General features: G+C 36.2%; 1 pseudogene across 1 annotated transcript; it reads right to left on the bottom strand.

Annotated features, from left to right (window-relative positions):
- Window positions 1–4,446: 4,446 nt before the first annotated feature.
- LOC309821008 (nucleophosmin-like) lies at window positions 4,447–5,423 on the bottom strand (annotated as a pseudogene). Its single transcript has one exon. The product of its transcript is annotated as a nucleophosmin-like (transcript).
- Window positions 5,424–20,786: the final 15,363 nt, after the last annotated feature.

Below are 20,786 nucleotides of genomic sequence, written 5' to 3'. Positions count from 1 at the left end.
AAGAGACTAGAACTTGCTCTCCCAGCCCTGGGAGGAGACAACTAGAACGCAGCTGTATGCTAGGCAGGAAGGGGGCCCTCACCCAGCACCAGATCTGCTGGCATTTCCATCTTGAATTTCCAGCTTCCAGAACTGTGAGAAATAAAAGTATTTTTTAAGGCCTCCCAATGTGTGGTATTTTTGTTATAGCAGCCCCAAAATGCTATTGTTATGTGACTGAGACACAACTATTTATAAACATAATGTAAAAAAAAAAAAAGTAGGCTTATTTTAGATAATTCAGTTCTATAACCTGTGCCCAAACAGACAAGATAATCAATTCCAGTGGCGTTTAACACTATATAATAAATGTAGACTTTCATTTATGAAGCAGGAAAGATACTTCATCTCTTTGAACTTCAATTTCTTCAGCTACACTAGTTATCACAAAAGTGTCATTCTTTATTATCTCCATAACAACTAAGCAAATAAATGTATCTGTATACAATGAACAGTATGATTAATATTTTGAAGAACGTGCATAAAGATACAGAAATAAACAACACTCAGACAAGACAGAAACATTAGAGTCATCTGGCTCAACTCTCTCATTTTACAGACAAAAATGAAGTTGATGTAAAATAAAAGGTTAAAGGACCTGCTTAAATGCTGTGAGGCAGCACAGTGATTAGAACTTAAGGGGGCTTATGCTTCCCATATCTGTGATCTGCTTATGGACTCCATAAATGAAAACACATTGCAACAATTCTTATAATTCTTACTGCTAAATACTAAATTATTGCATTTTAGAGACAATATTTTAGGAACTGTGTAATCTGACTATGTCACAGATGCGAGAATTGAGACCTATAATATTTAACTGATGGGAGTAATCTCCTTATAAGTATAGGGCTAGAACTGAGGTATATTGCCTAACAGCCCTGTTGGCTAATACAATGCCTGGTACCCAAACTAGTGGTATAGTAAGGACAGGGTGGTTAGAATAGACAATTGTAGGATGAGTTGTCTGTAGAAAAATTAAGAAAAATTAACTACAATTTGGTCTGTTTTTAATTATCATCATGTACCATTAATCCTAAACAATTTCAGTGATTAAAATATATTACCCTGAAAGAAATCTTATTTGTCAACATCCTAAGTAATGTTGAAAATAACATTTAGTTTTTTATAATGTCTATATAAGCTTCAAAATTGCACATATTTATTATTTATCCTTTAATAGGCATCATGTTCTACATAGAAGGAATTTTGCAGAATACCCAGTTATACACCTACAGAAGGAGTTTCTGATGCACATGGAATCATTTTATGTATCAAAAGCACTTGAGTTCTTGGATTGGAAGAATCAACATTGTGAAAATGACTCTACTACCCAAAGCAATCTATAGATTCAATGCAATCCCTATCAAACTACCATTGGCATTTTTCACAGAACTAGAACAAAAAATTTTGCAATTTGTATGGAAACACAAAAGACCCCGAATAGCCAAAGCCATCTTGAGAACGAAAAAAGGAACTGGAGGAATCAGGCTCCCTGACTTCAGACTATACTACAAAGCTACAGTTATCAAGATGGTATGGTACTGGCACAAAAACAGAAAGATAGATCAATGGAACAGGATAGAAAGCCCAGAGATAAACCCATGCACATAAGGACACCTTATCTTTGATAAAGGTGGCAGGAATGTACAGTGGAGAAAGGACAGCCTCTTCAATAAGTGGTGCTGGGAAAACTGGACAGGTACATGTAAAAGTATGAGATTAGATCACTCCCTAACACCATACACAAAAATAAGCTCAAAATGGATTAAAGACCTAAATGTAAGGCCAGAAACTATCAAACTCTTAGAGGAAAACATAGGCAGAACACTCTATGACATAAATCACAGCAAGATCCTTTCTGACCCACCTCCTAGAGTAATGGAAATAAAAACAAAAATAAACAAATGGGACCTAATGAAACTTCAAAGCTTTTGCACAGCAAAGGAAACCATAAACAAGACCAAAAGACAACCCTCAGAATGGGAGAAAATATTTGCAAATGAAGTAACCGACAAAGGATTAATCTCCAAAATTTACAAGCAGCTCATGCAGCTCAATAACAAAAAAACAAACAACCCAATCCAAAAATGGGTGGAAGACCTAAATAGACATTTCTCCAAAGAAGATATACAGACTTCCAACAAACACATGAAAGAATGCTCAACATCATTAATCATTAGAGAAATGCAAATCAAAACTACAATGAGATATCATCTCACACCAGTCAGAATGGCCATCATCAAAAAATCTAGAAACAATAAATGCTGGAGAGGGTGTGGAGAAAAGGGAACACTCTTGCATTGCTGGTGGGAATGTGAATTGGTTCAGCCGCTATGGAGAACAGTATGGAGGTTCCTTAAAAAGCTACAAATAGAACTACCATATGACCCAGCAATCCCACTACTGGGCATACACCCTGAGAAAACCGAAATTCAAAAAGAGTCATGTACCAAAATGTTCATTGCAGCTCTATTTACAATAGCCCAGAGATGGAAACAACCTAAGTGCCCATCATCGGATGAATGGATAAAGAAGATGTGGCACATATATACAATGGAATATTACTCAGCCATAAAAAGAAATGAAATTGAGCTATTTGTAATGAGGTGGATAGACCTAGAGTCTGTCATACAGAGTGAAGTAAGTCAGAAAGAGAAAGACAAATACCGTATGCTAACACATATATATGGAATTTAAGAAAAAAAAATGTCATGAAGAACCTAGGGGTAAGGCAGGAATAAAGACGCAGACCTCCTAGAGAACGGACTTGAGGTTATGGGGAGGGGGAAGGGTGAGCTGTGACAGGGCGAGAGAGAGTCATGGACATATACACACTAACAAACGTAGTAAGGTAGATAGCTAGTTGGAAGCAGCCGCATGGCACAAGGATATTGGCTTGGTGCTTTGTGACAGCCTGGAGGGGTGGGATAGGGAGGGTGGGAGGGAGGGAGATGCAAGAGGGAAGAGATATAGGAACATATGTATATGTATACCTGATTCACTTTGTTATAAAGCAGAAACTAACACACCATTGTAAAGCAATTATACCCCAATAAAGATGTTAAAAAAAAAAAAAAAAAAAGCACTTGAGACTATGTTCAACTATTAAGATGGTAAAAATGCATCTTGGTTAACAATTCACCTATAAAGATAATTTGAGTATATTCCTTCCTGCTTTTATTTGGCTTTCATTATGTAGCATATATATTATACATAATATATATACATAATAAGTGAGGTTGGGAAAGGAAATTCAACAAAAAATTCATCAAGCATTTTGGGGGATAGAACATTTTACTATAAAATATTGAAAAAAATACTTGAAAGCTTTCATAAAAAATGGTACCTAGTTTTTTCTTCTCTGTGTTTACCACAATGGCTTAGTATAGAAACCACAAGGGCTTATCTAAGCTGAGCATGGTGAAAGAAATGCCATGACTAGCAACTTGTCTTCTCCCTTGCATTCTCCATATTCCATCAAAGGATAACCTGACATAACACACACACAACAGCCCCACCACATGCCTGCTGTGTATGAATGTTTGTGTGTATATATATATATATATGTATATACATATATATATATATATATATGACAGTTTTTCATACCACTTGAAAAATATTTCCAGTTTTACTTCAGGATCAATAACTTACTTTAAAACTTGTTTTAAAATTACCCCACTTATTAAAAATCCCGAAGTTTGAATCTAAACAGCCCAGCGGTCTTATGTTAATACGGATTCACCCAAATTTTAACTATCTGTGTCAAATGGACATCCCAAAGTCTATTCACAATGGATTATCCAGACTGGCTCTTTATAGTAGGAGTTTTTAACTTAGACTTTTGTAAAAGTCCATAAATTGCTCTAACACTGTATATAAAATGTTATATATGTGCAAATCTTTCTGAGAGGCAATCCATAGCTTTCACCAAATTCTCAGATGCTGGCAATCTAGATGAGTTGAGAAGTCAAAACTACATAAGAACCATTTACTCCTAGATTCAAAGAGTAAGGAAAGTTTCATTTATTAAATCTAGGTGTTAGACACATAGGACTTGTATTTTCTCTAGTTGTCTGTTCAAAATAGTTCATAAGCAAGTTTCTACAGAATGAATTTCTTAAAGACAAAGGCAATACATCAAATTTTCTTTAAATCAAAGCCTATCAGTGTTTCAGGGTAAGAGCTTTGTTTGTTTGTTTTACTGTATTAAAATACTGAGTTTATTTCACATGTATATTTTTGCCTCCACACCATTTCCATTTGTCTGACCACCACTAATACTATGTCCTATCATAACATTCCATACATACTTAAAACCAAGCAAAGGGTGGAGTTCCATCTTTAAAAACTAAACAGGTATTTTGGACAATGCATTCTTGGCAATGGAACCTGGATAACATTTATCAGACATGGTAGGGAAAGTTCTCACTCCGTATTATAAAAAGGACAGCCAGATATCAACTGTTACAGAAATGAAATAAGACAGAAAATTTTAACAAACTGTTTAAACTATTTTCTTAAAGAGACTTCCTCCACTGCCAGAGATCTTGAATAGCCTCCTGGTCAGTCATCCAGAAACAATTCTTCACATAATTGATGAATTTGGCTTCCACTTTGGGAAGGGAACCACCTTTTTCTATACTTGCTTGCATTTTTGATTTAATGTCTTCTACAGAGCTCGGTCCTTTTGGTGCTTTAGGAGTTTTTTCCTGTTTTTTTGAAGGATTCTTGACCTTTTGATCTTGGTGTTGATGGTTTGGAGTCTTTTCCATTCTGGTTTGGTTGGCTGGAGTATCTCGTACAGATTTCTTTACTGTAGCTTTTTCTTCAGCTTCCTTATCATCAAAGTCATCATCATCATCATCTTCGTCATCATCTTCATCATCATCTTCATCTTAATCAGCAGCAAGTTTTACTTTTTTCTGTGGAAACTTTCTACCACTTCCAGGGGCAGAACACTTTCCAGATATACTTAGGAGTTTCACATCCTCCTCCTCTTCATCTTCTGATTCTACATCTTCCTCCATAGCTACTAAGTGCTGTCCACTAATATTCACAGGCCCTGAACCATACTTCAACTCTAAGACCAAAGGTGATGTTATTTCAAAGCCCCCAAGGGAAAAAAATTGGCTGCACATTTTCAAAGTTGCTAGTGTTACTTTAATTGGACTGCTTTCATAATTCACCACCTCTGCTTCGACAACGTGCAATTCATCCTTTGCGCCAGCCCCTAAACCGACCGTTCTTAAAGATAACTGGTGCTCACTTTCATCATTATCCACCTTAAAGTGATAATCTTTGTTGGCCTTTAGTTCACAACTGAAAAGATAGTTCTGGGGCCTCAGGGACCTCATGTCCATGTCCATCGAATCCTCCATGGGTTGGTGGCACGCACTTAGGTGGAAGAGAAGGTGGACGGAGATAAAAGACTACTGTTTCAGGGAACATTTGCGGCAGGACGGAATCACACCAGGGTGAGGAGCTGTTTATTATGTAGAGTTAATTAGACAGGCAGACAGACGCAAGTGCAAAAGATTTGTACTAAATTAAGTCCTGATCTGTATGTTAACCCCTTAAGAAAACAAAAGACAAGTGAAAAAGCTTTGACTATTTTATCACAGCAAGAGCTGTCATTAACCCGAGACACTGAGTGTGGCTTTTGAGATCATTGTGAAGACTCCATTTCAACCCAGGGTAGAATTTGTGTTCTAGAGGCAGTGCTGACTGAGAGTCAGTTCAAACTCTTCAAATTAAAGGTATTTTTTTTCATAATTAATAAAAATTAGAACCATTCTTCCTCTTGTTTGAGTAAATATGCTACTGTTATTTACTTAGTACCTGGACAATTTAATTTGGTTTCTCTGAATGACTGGAAGTCAAAATAAAAGAAAGAAGGAAAGAAGGAAGACTATCACATGATGTTTTGATTAAGGGAAGCAAAATTAAATACCCTACACAATACAATCACCCTTACTGTTCTATATTTAATCTAATCAGCATAAGTCAATTTACTAATGACTAGGCTCATACCAATTAGAGAAATATAAAAAGGTTTCCCAAATGCCAAAATCACTTAAGTTATTATAAATCTCAAATCCACAACTTAAGGACCTTCTAATTCAATAGAGAGAGGAGTTAACAGCATCCTACACATGAAAATCTCTGGTTTAAACAAGGGGAATAATGCAAAAGTGAATAAGGCATCATCTCTTCCCCTTGAAAGATTATGTTCTAGTGAGAAAAAGCAACAGGCAAGATAAAAGTTTGGTTTTTTTTTTGAACATGGACAAAACGCAAATAATACAATATTCAATCTATCACTCAGATTTAACAGAGGTTAACTTCTTGCTGTATGTAATTTAAAGAAATAAGATGTTAGATATTTTTAAGTCTCCCCCTCCACCCTCTGCTTCCTCCAACTCAATGCCTTCCCACCAAATCATCATCCTGAAGTTGTGCATATCCTTCTATAAATACCTATAGCAATATATAGTATTGCTTTCTGCAGATTTAAATATACAATGAAAAGCATAGCTCTATTTATTTTCTAGAGAAAGCATTCTAGCCTTCTGTTTCAGCCATTATCATTTACCTATTATCAAAATTTCAGTATTTGTTAAAATTTTCTATTTTAGAAAATGAGTTCTTTATTGTCTGAATAATTGATACGGATAAAAGTTAATCCACATAGAGAAAAATGATTAAATAGTGAACAAAAAGATCGATTAGGATATTACCTTTACAAATCAAACTAAAATTATAAAAATTATGAATTTTAGGTTGTGATTATGATTCTTTAGAGTAATTATTTTGTGATTATGTTTTAGAGTAATTATGGTTCAAATGTTTCCAGGATGTATTTTTCTGACAAATTTTATGATAAGGTAAATCTACACTCATCATTTTGCATTTGAATTTATCCTCTTTATGATTTTGTTATTGACTTTTTATCAAATTTTCAATAAGTCTTCCTTAATCTATTGATACGCAAATCATTCTCTGTTGAAACTGTTATATCAATACCCATGCAGATTTTCTTTTTCAATTGTTAATTGCCCCATCTCTGCTATAATTTTATGTTTTGTTTGCAATTTACACTTAATACCACTTTCATTAATTTTCTAAAATTTTTCAATTTACAATTAGTTCCCATTGTTTTTTCTGTTCTACACAAAGTATTACCACACTGAATTATGAGGAAATGAATCAACGCAGATTATGACAGAATATATGATTGAAATTACTTACTTTATAATCATCAAATTCATCATTAAATAATGTCACAAAATTTTAAGTTATCAAATACCAAGAGAGCCGAATGCTCCCCTCAGCTTGACTAAATTTTAGACAAATTTCTTCCTGACCATAGGTCCCCTGACCTTCCTTTTATTAGAGCATTTACTTTAAAAAACTTACCATAGCAAATATTTACTCTGCTACCTCTGTAATGTATATACCTCCTTCAAAAGTCTCTAGCCAGCTTTAAGACTGGGAAAAGTCTTTTGCAAGTACCTGGAAACCATCTCTTTAAAATGTAATCATCCAGGAAGATAACACCTCTATCTAACAGTCTTTGGGGGGGAGGGTAGGAGCCTAACCTCAAGGGACACCTTGCTCCAGTTTGTAAAACTCCTGCTACCATGAAGATACCAGAAAGTACAGCTTACCTATGGTCAAGGCCAATTAGCAAACTCAGGTGGCCTGTATTCTCCACACCCCACTCCAGCTCTTAAAAAGTCTCCAGCCCTCAATGGAGTTAAGTTCAAACTCTCCCCTACTGTAACAGTTTTGAACAAAGCCTTCCTTGCCTGTTTAACTTGTGTGGTCCAATTTTTCTCTGACAATGTTTTTTCTATTTCATTCTCTTAATTGCTAGAACTCATATACATAATGAATACTCAACTAACCACAAATTTCTCTATTTCAGTATTAGGCAATTTGGGAGGGTCCCACTGTTTTATTTTTTTGTTTTTCTTTTTTACAAGGCAGTCAAGAAACTTTGAAATGAGCAAGGCCTCTTTATTAACATATTTACTGCTTAACTTTAGTAGATATGGTGCATTTTGATCAAATTGCAATGTTGGATTTTTAAGAGCAAGGGCCCTGCTTTACATTTTTGTTCTCCATAATGCCTAACACAATACTGACTGTGTAAAATGTATCTCAAAAATGTGGTGATGTTATATGATTATGGCCATTCGATTCTTAAATTTCTATCTCTGAAAAATAGCTAAAATGTAATCACAAGTTATATTAAATTCAGTGTTTTTACTTGTGTTTCAGACAACACAACTGCACAAGAAGTGAAAAAACCTAAATGGCCAATTGCAGAGAACTTAAATGCCCAATTGTAGAGAACTGTTCAGTAAATCATAATAACAAATATATATTCAGTGGGATAACCTGCAATATGTATGTCAATATATTTGATTGGAGAAATGGTAATTACAGACCTGGGGTAGGAAATATACAAGATGAGAATGTGTTATCTTATTACAACTGAAAACAGAAGCCACCAATGAATTTGGGTCTTATCCAAATGGCACAGAGCCAAGATAAAGGGGCCAAAGATGGAACAACTTGAGTACACAAATAATATGTTAATTAATGCAAATGATCCAACACACTAGTATTAAAACAAACTTATTAGCTCATAGTGATTTTTCTAAAAAGGATAAGGAAAGACAGAAATCCAAAACTCCAACTAATTTTACAAAGAGTAAACAGCACCAACTCCTTATTCTGAAAATTGACATGTAAAAGGAAATAAACATTTATCCTGATGACTTTCTTGCACAAATTATTTCAGTGTAACCAAATCAACTTAGTTCATAAAAGAAAATGATTCTTGGGCTTCCCTGGTGGCGCAGTGATTGAGAGTCCGCCTGCCAATGCAGGGGACACGGGTTCGTGCCCCGGTCTGGGAAAACCCCACATGCTGCGGAGCGGCTGGGCCCGTGAGCCATGGCCGCTGAGCCTGTGCGTCTGGAGCCTGTGCTCCGCAATGGGAGAGGCCACAGCAGTGAGAGGCCCGCGTACCGCAAAAAAAAAAAGAAAAAGAAAAAAGAAAATGATTCTGTACAGATGAATTCCAACCAATAAATGTGCAAAGATCAAAGTTTTAAAATCATAATTTTATAACCACTAATGGAATAATTGATCCAGGCAATGTTTATCAATAGATTATACTAGTACATTATACCAATAGATGTTAGCTGGGATCAAGACACCACCACCTGAACCCAATGATGAATCTTCGTTATAACAAGCAGGCATTGCACGTTGGATGACTACACACAATATGAAGTTTAAAACACCACCACTGAAGTATTTTGCCACAGAGAAAAAAGTCTAACCTAAATGTAGTTAAGACTCTAGCTGAATAATATTACAATAAATACAAAGGATAGGAAAAGTTAACTTATACCACAAAGAATCAAACAAACCCAGAATGTAAATTCTCTGCAAGACAACTATATTAATTTTCTATGGCTAGTGTAACAAGCTATGAAAAAAAAAATTAGTGGCTTAAAACAACACAAAATTCTTACCTTACAGTTCTGTAGAAGTCCCACACAGGTCTCACCAGGATAAAACCTAAGTATGGTCAGAGCTGAATTTCTCTTTGGAGGCTCGGGGGAGAATCCATTTCTTTGTCTCTTTCAGCTCATAGAAGTCATCCACATTCCTTGGTTGGTGGTCCCCTGCCTCTCTCTTGCAACCACATTTCCCTCTGAACCTCCTCTCCCGTCTTTCTTCCATCTTAAGTACCCTTGTGGTTACATTGGTCACACCTGGATAACCTAGGTAACTCCTCCCACCTCAATGTACTTAACTTAATCACATCAGCAAATACCCTTTTTCCCTGTGAGGTAACATTCACAGGTTCTGGGGATTAGGGTGTGATCATCTCTGGGGGCCATTATTCTGTCTACCTCAACAACTGACTCATTTGCTTTATCGGATCAATGGCATTAAAAAAACATGACAGTAGAAATTGTTCTAAGTATATTTAAGAGACATAATAAAATATTATGTATGGTCCTTTTAAATACTAATTCAAATTTTAAAAGATAATTTTGGTAGGTGTGTTGTTTGCATTGTGCTAATATGAGAAAATGTCCCTATATTTTAGAAATATATACTTTATATATAATACAGATACTGAAGTATATAGGAGATTATACAATGTCTAGATTGGCTTCAAAAATACCTCAACAACAAGCCCCTCCACCCCAAAAAAGTGAGAGGTTGATACCCTGATCTCCATAAGGTAAAGGAGAGGTTGATACCCTGATCTCCATAAGGTAAAGGTAAGGTAAATTCCTCAGCATCATACTGTGAGCAAATAATAAATTGAGATTTAAATCCATATCTGTCAGGTTTTGAATCCAATTGTTTTTTGAAATGCCGTGCTAACACTACTCCTTTTTCCCCAGGCTTAGCACAAACAGGCTTATGTATAGATCGAACAGAAAGAGTTCAAGTCACTTGTTCCAGCTGTTTGTTGATCTGGAAAACTGGGTCGCTTCACTTTGAACCCCACTTGTGCTACGGCTCTCATAAGCTTTAACAAAACTGCCATCCATGTGAGAAATAACTATTATTTAAATGAGATTGCCAAACTTGCTCCTTTTTATTCTAGAGCAACTGCACTCCTGGGATTATTCACAATTCCCTCAGCCTTGCTTAATCTCTGCGGCTGCATTCTATACAGCTGTAGACGCTAAGAGAAATGGACAGCAAAAGCCCTCTGCTCCCTACAAGGCATCACACCTGGTTCCCTAAAGGTCTTTTTGGATGCAGAGCATCTAGGTCAATTTCATTTGTCATCCTATTGCTCAAAAGAAAAAATGGCGTCCAGTCCATTTTACATAATCATAAGAGAAAGGATGGACACTGCATGAAAAAGAAATGTTAATTACAGAAAGAAAGCAGGTTGCTTCTACTTATTTCAATGAAGCTGACCATCCTGCCTTACAAAAGCAGCTCCTATCCCCAGATTTCCATGACATGGCCCCTCCACATATCAATACCTTTTAAAAATTGAGTCTATCAACATAAAGCAAGCATCAAGCCCTATCCATTAAAAGCTAAAATTTAATAGGTGGATGAAAAAAATTAATAGCAGTGGTGTACTCTGATTTAAAGATCTATTACAGAATTTATTTGAAGTGTTCTTGATCTCTTAAAATATAATAAATTCATGCCATTTGAAATCCAAATTTTCAATGAGCCTGATGTCTTTCACACTGATTGTACAACAGGAGACCATTTCCATAGCAATGAACACAGTTAGCACACTCACAAATTTCTAACCTATTAGTCTCTAAGCTCTCTTTTTTCTTTTTTCGGCGTCACAACATTTCCTGAATCCACCCACCTCCTTTGCAACCCTCCTACCAGAATTCCAGTCTCATCATTTCTCACTAGGGCTATCAAATTAGATCCCTGACCTGTCCACCTGCTTCCAGTCTTACCCTCTTTCAAATCACCTTCCACAGTAAAACCAGAGTGGTATTCCAAAAAGCAAAACTGCCCATAAACTTTTCATTAACCAACAGATATGATCTCAGTGATTTAGCATGACATCTACGGTCCTTTATGATTTTAGCTTTGCCAACTTTTCAATTTCACCTACTACTCCTCAGCTTGTACTCTGCATTGCAATTATCCAAAACCCCTTCTATTTTCCTGAGAAAATTACATTGTCTAAAGTCTCATAAATTACTCCTTTCTGCCCACTTTTGCAGCTTTCTCCCTACCCATAGACACAAAAACTGATCTGTTTCCACTTAGCAATGCGCCTTGGGACTCTCTCTAGACACCACTACATTCTGTTTGTTCTCCCAAATCCACCACTGTTAATGAGACTGAAATAGGTATTTGATTCTCATCCTATTTTGCTTCTCTATTCTACCTTCTTTCTTCAAATGAGACCCTGCCTTATTCACAGATTCTGTCAAAGTTAAAGTGTGATCTAGTTAAAAGAGAGAGACATTCCCCAAAGAAAACTGTTATTGCCTGTCCCAAAAATTCTCACCCCTTTCCACCATCATTGTAAGCTACAGGAACTCCTACAACACATTAAGTCTCGACCCAGATATCATCTTCTCTGGAGCAAAACCCTTGATTCTCTCTGCCTCCAAAGCACTGTTTTTATACTTTTATAATTTAGGTATGTGTTTTCCTGTCTGTCCTTGCTAGACTGTGAACACATAGAGGTCGAAGGCCCTCTTTTATACTTGCAGAGAGTGGAACATAAGTGGTGTTTTCCAAGTATTTCTGGAATTAACTTGAAAAAAATTATGACCATCTTTTGCTCACCATTCTCGTTCTCCTCTTCACCGCAAGTCCTGTGTTAGTAGTACCTTTGGTTCCAACATGAAGAACTATATTTAAATGAAAAGATATATTGAAGAAATCTCTCTGGACTGAGAGGAAGTCAGAGATTGGACAGTATTTGTTTTATAAATGACAATAAAGAGATGATTTCAGTAACTTCTATCATCATAAAAAAAATATTACATTAGCATAAACGAAGTTTCCCCCTCTATGTCTCATATATGACAGAAGCCGTCCAAAATGTGGGTATTACCAATATGGAAATGTAAGAAGCATTACATTGAACTACACACAGTTAACTCAATCCTATAAATGCATAGCCCTGAACTGACGCATTATAATATTTGCACAAGAGGTTTTTGTTGTTGTGTTGTTGTTGCATGTTCAAACCTTGCCTCCTTAAAATGTATATGCTGGTAATGTGAGAAACAAATATTTACACAATCAGTTAGCAATTTTTAAATTGCTAGACTCCAGCTGAAGAATGTTTTTCATCTGTGGCATCTGTAAATTAGAGCCTGATTCTTTACCAAAGGAAAACACTTGGGAAAGAAACATGTAAGAGCACACACCACGAAAGCTGAAAGTTTCTCCCATTGCAGAGCACAGGCTCCGGACACGCAGGCTCAGCGGCCATGGCTCACGGGCCCAGCCGCTCCGCGGCATGTGGGATCTTCCCGGACCGGGGCACAAACCTGTGTCCCCTGCATCGGCAGGCGGACTCTCGACCACTGCGCCACCACGGAAGCCCAGCTGAAAGTTTTAAAGGGCTACTAATAACATCTTCACCACTTTGTTTCTAGTCATTCTATATCCCAAACAAAGCAACATAAAAGTTATCAACATTCTGTCAAATAAAGCAGCGGTCCAACCTTTTTGGCACCCGGGACCAGTTTCACGGAAGACAATTTTTCCACGGACAGGTGGTGGGGGGATGGTTCAGGCGGTAATGTGAGCGATGGGGAGCGGCAGATGAAGCTTCACTCGCCTGCCACTCACCCCTCCTGCTGTGCGGCCAGGATCCTAACAGGCCGGTCCACAGCCCTGGGGTTGGGGACCCCTGAAATAAAGGGCTTAACTTTGAATTCAAACATTGGTTTGAAATGTAGTATAATTAACAAGACTTTTAAATTCCCAAAAGCCAAGCCAATAGTCTAACTTGTTAAAGTTTCCTTAGATTAAATGATCTCTCCTTTTTTTTTCGGACCTCTCACTGTTGTGGCCTCTCCCGTTGCGGAGCACAGGCTACGGACGCGCAGGCTCAGCGGCCATGGCTCACGGGCCCAGCCACTCCTGCAGCATGTGGGATCTTCCCGGACCTGGGCACTAACCCGTGTCCCCCGCATCGGCAGGTGGACTCTCAACCACTGCGCCACCAGGGAAGCCCTGATCTCTCCCTTTTATTCACTGATATGCTTTTTCCACTCTAAGTAAAATTGTTATCTACCTCTGGAACTCTTGGGAAACACGTGCTGTATACTCTCAAATTGACAATAATGGGTTTTGATCTTCTGATGAAACAGGCCAAGTGAAAGTGCGCTCTGGAAGCAAAATGCTCCCATATATGAGGATCACCTATACTGGGGTTATAGACGTAGATTAGACCCAGACAGATGGAAGCATCTCTTTTCACACTCCTGACATTTTTCTGCTCTGGTAGTTTTACTCGTGCTGTTATTTCTACCAATTCCATTTCTGTGATTTCTGGGTTCTTAAGTCTCATCCATTCTACAAAATGCATCATAAATGTCACTTTCATGGGTATGCCACTCCCAGAAATGTTTCACACCTTTCACAGGACTGGAATCTAAATTTAGTAGATATGATCAAAGTATTCATGGTCAAAATTATACTTAAGATACCTCAGGAGGGCACCACTTTAGAGAATGAGATCATCATTCACAAGTCTTCTCCCACGGGAACTCGAGCTGAGCATGAGTGTAGGGGTTTCTAGTACCCCTGCCCAATACAGGAGTCACTAGTCACATGTGATTACTGAGCACTTAAAATGAGGTGAGTGGTACAGGTTGAAATGATAATGTCTTGGATACATTTGATTCAATGAAATAAATTATTAAACTTAATTGTACCACTTCCAGTTTCCAGCCTGGCATGGAAGGAGCTCAGAAGTCACAAATCTGTCCCAACAAGTAAAAATCTGTTCAACTAAAATATCAACAACTCTTCTTAGATTTGTCAGAGAAGTGAGTTCACAGAACAAACCACTGCCTTCCAAATTGGAGAGACAAACAGGCAAATATAGAGAATCACACCTATTTGAACGGAAACCCCTGAGCAGTAACCTTTGCAGGAATCAGCACCGGATAGGAAAACCTAAACTGTAATTGATGAAACGTTGAAGCTCACTGTGGATAAACCTGAGTTAAAAGCTTCAGGGGTAACAGTCATGGGGAGGCCCTCACACTTTGAGTTTGACCTTCCGGAGTTGACCAGGTTCTCACAGTGAATATCTGAGAAAAATCTCCTCATGCTTCCAGCAAGGAGAGGGGGAAAAGGGACCATTTTAAAATACTCCAGAGCATTCTGTTCTTATAAGCCCTGTCCTTAGGAGAGATTATTCTACCAGAACCTAACCTACTAGGGTTTTATTAGAACCTAACCTACCTGGAAGGAAGGAAATAGCCAATTCCAGACAGCTCTAGCTTTCCACATATGGGTAAAAGGAAATATCCAACTCCTTGCTCCTTTTAGCCATCCTGTCCTACCTAAAGTAGTGTGTGTGTGTGTTGGGGGTGGGGGAGGGTGGTATAGAGAAGTACTGATGAAGTTCACAGTCCAGAAGCACAGGCTTATCAAAAACCTAAGACCTAATCATAGGACTACAGAATGTTTTCCCTACACCCACATCTTACCACTAAATACCAAAGGCCAATTACCCTTTCACTCAGTACATTATGTCCACCTTTCCACAAAAGTTACAAGGCACATTAAAAGGCAAAAACAGTTTAAAGAGACTGAACAAGCATGAGAACCAGAGTCAAATATGGCAAGAATGTTTTAATTATCAAACCAGAAATTTTAAAAAATATATTATTAATATGCTAAGGGTTTTAATGGAAAAAGTAGTTAATGTGCAAGATAAATGATGTAATAAGAGAGATGGGAATTCTAAGAAAGAATAAAAATGAAATGCTGGAGAGCAAAAAGCAGAGTGGAGCCATGAAGGATACTTTTGATGGGCTCAATAGTAGACTGGATATGGCTAAAGAGAGAATCTCTGAGTTTCTGGATGTAACATTAGAAACTTCCAAAACTGAAAAACATATTAATTATCATTTTTTAAAAAGTATAAATTCCTTGTTTAGAATGGCTATTATCAAAATAACAAACGCTGGGAAGGATGTGGAGAAAAGAGAACCCTTGTGTACTGTTGGTAGGAATGTAAAACCTGCATCGGTAAAACCAGTGTGGAAAACAGTATGGAGGTTTCAAAAAAATTAAAAGTAGAATTACTATATGATCCAGCAATCCCATTTCTGGGTATATATCCAAAGGAAATGAAATCACTATCTCAAAGAGATAGTACACCCCCAAAACACTCTCATAGCATTACTCACAAAAGCCAAAACATGGCTATCAAGCAAGAAATGGTTAAAGAGTGTGATATAATATAATATTTTATATATATATATATATATATATATATATATATATATATATATAAAACTCAAATATTATTCAGGTATAAAAAAGAAGGAAATTCTGCCATTTGCAGCAACATGGATGAAGCTTTAGGACACTACTCTAGGTGAAAGAAGTCAGACAAAAATAAATACTGTATGATCTCACTTATAAGTAGAATCTAAAAATGTCAAACTCATAGAAACAGAGAGTAGATTGATGGTTACCAGAGGCTGGGAGCTAGGGGAAATGTGGAGATTTGGGTCAAAAGGTGCAAACTTCCAGATATATGATGAATAAGTTCTGAGGATTTAATGTATAGCATGGTGACTACAGTTTAAAATATTTTATAATATACTTGAAATTTGCCAAGAGAGATCTTAAAATTTCTCCCCCATCACACAAAACAGGATAATTATGAGAAGTGACGAAGGTGTTAACTAGCCCTAGTTTGGTTACTATTTCACAATATATACTTGTATCAAATCATCATGTTGTAAATCTTAAACTTACAAGATAATGTATGTCAATACAAGATAATGTATGTCAATTATATCTCAGTAAAGCTGGGTAAAATGTTACATTTAATACTTAAAAAATAAAAAGGTATGTCCAAGATTCAGAACATGGACAACACTAAAACCGGGCAAGAATGTGGAGAAACAAACCTCTCAATACTGTTGGTGGGAATGCAAAATTGTACAATCTCTTTGGAAGACAGTTTCTTACAAAACTAAACATACTTTTATCATAAGATTTTTGTGTGTCACTGGATTTTTTTAAATACATATATTATTTATATTTTAACAGCCCATATTAAGATTGTATTATTCCACAACAAAACAATAATTTTTGTGTAATAATTGGAGGAAAAAAATTTTGCCACTGTGTTCTGGAAGTCTTTTGTAAAAACTAGTAACCTGTTTGAAAGCAGAACAGTTATAAGTGTAAACATATATACATTTGATATGTTAGTGGGTTGATTAATATTCTTATTAAAATAATATTTGTTCATTTAATATTTCAGTGTATAAATTAATTGAATTGAACTGCATCTGATAACAGTGAAGTAACTTGTTACAAACATACTTATAATCAAAAACAAGTAGAAAACAGCTACCAAGGGAACTAGGACTTGAGGGGGTTAGAATTCTGGAAAGAACAAAATCTCACTGAAGTGAGCTTGGCATAGAAGTAAACTATACTTTTGCCACAGGCATGTGCCAATTCTTAAGTTACATACAGCAGAGAGGCTAAGAAACCAAGAGGAAAGCATCTACTAGAAGGATTAGAACATGAGATAAGCTTCTGGCAGCCTTATGGGGTTGGAGAACCAAAAGTTGAGTTCAGGGCTACTAATCAACCAGGAATTCTGGGGCAATAATTTCTGAGAGAAAGAAAGTACACTAAGATAAACAAACAGAGCCTATGGTGTTGTTAAGGCATTCACTGATTTATAAGCAGCTTTGTGGTCAAGAGGCTAAGAAGGTAAGGAGAATGCTGGCTAAGAACGGAACTTTGGGAAGTTTCATGCAGCAGGGTTAACACAAATTAGAAATTAGAGCCTGTCAAGGGAGAGTGACCTCGGCATACACCCAAAACTTCCACATAGGACTCTGGAAATGTTACAGCTTAGGCATAAGGAGAGACCTGAACACAGATCTACCCTAACAAAAGGCTTGACCCTAACTGCACAAGTTCAATCTCAAGCTGAACTAAAGTAACTTACCTCTACTCTAGCTACATGTCAGAAAGCAACTGGAACTCCATTCTGGTAAGAAATAACATTGTCAAGTGTTTCTAACAATCTCTGCAAAGTTTCGTAAACAATGTCAGGCATTCAGTCATAGATTACCAGCTATATAAAGTAAAAAACCAAATGAATGAAACCAAGGGGAAAAAATAAGATCCAAAGGTGATCCAGGCATTAGAACTTCTTACACAAGTATTTTAAAATAATAGTGATTTGGCTTCCCTGGTGGTGCAGTGGTTGAGAGTCTGCCTCCCAATGCAGGAGACACGGGTTGGTGCCCCGGTCCGGGAAGATCCCACATGCCGTGGAGTGGCTGGGCCCGTGAGCCATGGCCACTGAGCCTGCGTGTCCAGAGCCTGTGCTCCGCAACAGGAGAGGCCACAACAGTGAGAGGCCCGTGTACCGCAAAAAACAAAATAAATAAAATAAAATAAAATAATAGTGATTAATATATTTTTAAAAGATGAAAAGACTGAAATTTAACCCAGAAACTAAGTCTATTTTTAAACAGAACTACATGAAAATTAAAAAACTAAAAATATTATACCTAAAGATAACATACTGAAAAATTTGTTAATAGAAGATTAAATACTGTAGAAGAGAGGTGACAAAGAAGACGAGTAAATAAAAAATATTCAGATTGATGCATGGAGAGTAGTAAAGGATAGAAAATATATGATATAGCTGAGAGACATGGGGTAATAAAAATGTCTAACTTGAGACCCAGTAGGAGAGGAGTGGTGGGGTGGAGAAAGAAGAAATATTTGGAGATACAGGTTAAAAATTTTTTTAAGTGATAAAATATGTAAATCACAGATATAAAACTCTCTAGAAACAAAGCAGGATAAATATAAAGAAAACAACACCTAGGCACAGCACAGCAAAACTTTTCAAATCCAAATACCACGAGAGAATCTTAAAAACAGCCAGAAAAAAACTTACATCCTACTGTCAAAGGAATAACAAATAAGACTGACAGTTCTTTTTTTCAACAGAAACAATGGAAGCCAGAGACAATTAAATGACATTTTTAAAGTGCTAAAAGAAAATAACTGTCAGCTTAGAATTCTGTATCTAGCAAAATTAGATGAAGTAAAGATGTTTTCAGGTAAAAAAATATATATATTAGAATTTGTCACTAACAGATTAACACTAAAAGAAATACTTAAAGGAGACTTTTATGCAGAAGGAAAATATTCCAGCTAAAAACAAACAAAAAAATTGCAGGAAGTAATGAACAGTATATAAAGCACATCCTTGTCTAAAATGATGGTCATAATGATAATGGTAATGCTGATGATATTGATTTGGGGAATTTAAGGTGTAGAATTATAATAATTCATGTCAACAGTAACACAAAAGAATAGTGTGCTAAAAGGAGACAAAATGGCATGTTGTACAGGAAGTGGTAAAAGTACTAATTCGTCTTAGATTCTATTAAGCCAAAATTCAAACTGTAATCTCCTGGGTAATCATTAAAGATGTGTTTATTTTACAAAAAAAAAGCTAATAAAGGGCAAAAATGGAATGATTAAAAACAACAACTCAAAGGTAAGAAAGAAAAAAAAAAACAAGAGCACAGAACATTAAGGAATGCAGGGGGAAATTTTTGGATGGTAGATGTATACCCAAATATAAGAGTACTTTTTTCATTTAAGGGCTAAGGTTTCCAATTATTTGGCAGTCCCTACTAAAGCTGAACATAAGGATATTCTACAAACTAGTAATTATTCTCATAGTCATAGTCACACATAGCCCACAGAAATCTATATATGTACCCTTGTCAAAAGACACAAAAATGAAGCTTTATAACAGCATTATTTGCAATAGCTGAAAACTGGAAACAATCCAAATAGTCATCAACAATGAAATAGATAAACTGTGTATAAAAATCTTATTTGAATTACTATGCTATGCAGATAAAATGAACAAGCCACTGCTAGAGGAATCACACAGCTGAATCTCATAAATAAAATGCTAACAAAAAAAAAGACATAAAAGAGTATATAATGTATAATTATACTTACTTCAAAAAAAGAGTTGAAACTAATATAAGGTGTTAAAAATCAGGATAATAGTTAATTTGTGGAGGAAGGAATGGTATTAATGGGGAAAGTTACCAGGAATTTTTTGGTGTGCTGGTAATGCTCGTTCTTGATCTGGGTGGTGGTCATGTGGGGATCCCTTTATGAAAATCTGTTGATCCCTTTATGAAAATACATATGATTTATGTTCTTTTCTGAATGATGTTATACTTGAATATATGAATTCATCTTTCAATGTAAATAGGTAATGAGAGGCTCTCAATGTAAAGCCAATTTCAATATGTAGAATTTTAGAAGTTAAATAAAATGAATTTAAAACTTTTAGCCAATATGTGAACCTCCTTATTCCTAAAATATTATTTTCTTACTTGTCATCAAAACAATAAAAAAATTAGTCAGGTCTAGTTTTCTAACGTGGATGTTTTCCACCAAAATAAATGTGTAAATAACTTTCTTTTCATCTATTCCTTTAGCAAATATTCATTATGTTTTCTGTGGGAAACTTTAGGGGCTTCACAGAATACAAAAATGTAGATAGCATAATGACACTCCAGTTTATATGAAATGGACATGAGAGAAAAATGTGCTCCCAGGTTTTCTGTTCCAGTCTAGTTTAATATCTTATCAAACATCTGCTCCAAGGATGATACATCATGTCAGTCTAGGAACTTATATTCAAAGGGGTCAGCAAATTTTATGTTAGCTGTTCTTGAGTTATAAAATCACTTTTGGAGGTGTAAAAAAAGTATAAAATTCAAAATTTATTTTCTATGTTTTAAATGAATTTACTGAACCAAATCTATTATGTCTTCCTGCTAATAACATTTAAGAAGAAGAAATAAAACAAATTCATATGGTGAAGAGCTCACATGTCAGGAGAACAATCCAGAACATTCTTCATGAACTGCTTGGCCAGATTTCATCTCAGACTTCAGGGGCTGGTTCACATTTGAGTT

This window comes from Grampus griseus (genome assembly GCF_964374135.1).
Source record: "Grampus griseus genome assembly, chromosome: 3".
Taxonomy (NCBI): domain Eukaryota; kingdom Metazoa; phylum Chordata; class Mammalia; order Artiodactyla; family Delphinidae; genus Grampus; species Grampus griseus.
This window is presented reverse-complemented; position numbering and strand designations above follow the sequence as displayed.